Source organism: Helianthus annuus, chromosome 3, assembly GCF_002127325.2.
Source record: "Helianthus annuus cultivar XRQ/B chromosome 3, HanXRQr2.0-SUNRISE, whole genome shotgun sequence".
Lineage (NCBI taxonomy): Eukaryota > Viridiplantae > Streptophyta > Magnoliopsida > Asterales > Asteraceae > Helianthus > Helianthus annuus.
This window is the reverse complement of record NC_035435.2, coordinates 92,512,757-92,514,525: the sequence shown is the minus strand read 5'-3', so window position 1 is coordinate 92,514,525 and position 1,769 is coordinate 92,512,757. Positions and strand designations below refer to the sequence as shown.

The 1,769-nt window shown below is 35.5% G+C and overlaps 1 long non-coding RNA gene across 1 annotated transcript; it reads left to right on the top strand.

Moving 5' to 3' along the window:
* Positions 1–419: 419 nt before the first annotated feature.
* On the top strand, positions 420–1,282 carry LOC118490165. Its single transcript, XR_004888437.1, has 3 exons — positions 420–569; positions 685–747; positions 1,232–1,282. It is a non-coding gene; the product is annotated as an uncharacterized LOC118490165 (long non-coding RNA).
* The last annotated feature ends 487 nt before the right edge of the window (positions 1,283–1,769 follow it).

Here is a 1,769-nt window from a genome sequence, read left to right as displayed (position 1 = left end):
AAGTGTGCTGCCTCTTTTCTCTTTTGTGATTCTTGTTTCGCGAGGTACATCCGGTTACCGTGTTTGTGTTCTAGCACTCGTTCGTTGTATCTTGGTGTCTCACACGGTTAATTATTAACCACAAGGTATATTTAATCTCATCGGTAGATTAATTTTATATATTGTATTTGCATGTTTGTAACCATGATCCTGTTCGATTCATTTTGGTGTTGATTAATATATTTATTCCGCTGCGTATTTATTAATTATATATTTAGTTAATAAAATATATCAAACCTGTTTTGATATAAAAAAAATGACACCACTGAATCCCAACAATGTTAACAGAGGACATGGATTGGCAACAGGCAGCAACAACTCCCTTCCCCGGCCACAAAAGAGAAAAAAAAAGAGTGTCAGTGCCCCTCGCGCAACGCGCGAGCGGGAATTCTTCTAGTCAAAATACAAAATTAGAACCCCAAAATTGTCGTTGAAGTTTGAAAGGCGGTTTCGACAGAAGCTAAACGAGAGCGGTGAACAAGAAACGAGTATCGATTTGAACTGAGGAATGACGATTACAGCATTAGGAGGTATCGATTAAATCATCTGCTCGTCGATTTGTTTTCTATTTTAATCACACGATTTTAGTAGTAGAAAATCTCATACTGATCGGTGGTTTTATTGTATCTTGAACAAAAATTGAAGCTAAACGAGTGAAGAGGAGCAAGAAACGCAACGATCCGGTGCACTCTACCAGCATAAATCCAGGTTTCTTCTAAAAAAATCCAAATACTAGGGTTTGATGAACTAGCGTTATTTGATATGAACTAGAGTTATTTGATATTGATTGATTGATATGAACTAGCGGTATTAGATTGATTGATATTAGACGATTGATTGATATGAACTAGCGGTATTAGATTGATCATCCCCCCGTCCCCTATATTAGGTTAAGTTTTGATATTGGGGCTTTCTCTCTTTGATCTAACTTGCCTTTTGTTTAAACAATTAACGAATGTTGTATTAGGTTAAATTTTGATATTGGGGCTTTTGATCTACCTTGTCCTTTGTTTTCATCCGTTTCTAAGCATAATTTTGGTGGAGTTGGATGAAAATAATAACGCATCCAATGAAAATAATAACGCCTGTTGTATAAGATCTGTTGTAGCACAACCAATGAAAATAATAACGCCTGTTGTTATATGAAAAAGGTAATTTGCTTGATTTATTTTGTTTTGAAATATGAATGTAGGGGTTGCTGATGATAACAAACAAACCTCGCAAGTTAAAGTTAAATAAAAAGCAAAAGAAACTAAATCTTGAAGATGATGATGATTTTGAAGCACCAATTAAAGACTTGATAGGCAAAACGGCCGAAAACACAAAAAAAAGAGGGCAAAGACTTTAACTGACCAAGATGATGATGACTTTGAGGAGCCCATAAAAAAGAAACCATCGAAACAAGACAAGCAGATGTATCCTACAATGGGTAAACAGACGATTAACAAATCGGAACCAATTAGGACGGAATCAAGACCGTACTATGAATATCATCATGATGTAATAAGCCTTAGGTGTAGTCCTTCAGGTTTCTTGGATACAGTAAGACAATTTACAAAAGCATAGGTAGCGGATGTGAAAAGCATTGGATTTGGTCATGTTCTTGATATAAAGGTTAATCATATAAGCACACGTCTAGGTTATTTGCTTGGAAGAAACTATGACGAGCAATACAACACACTAAACATCGGAAATCATAAGATACAAATCACAAGAGATTCAGTACATGA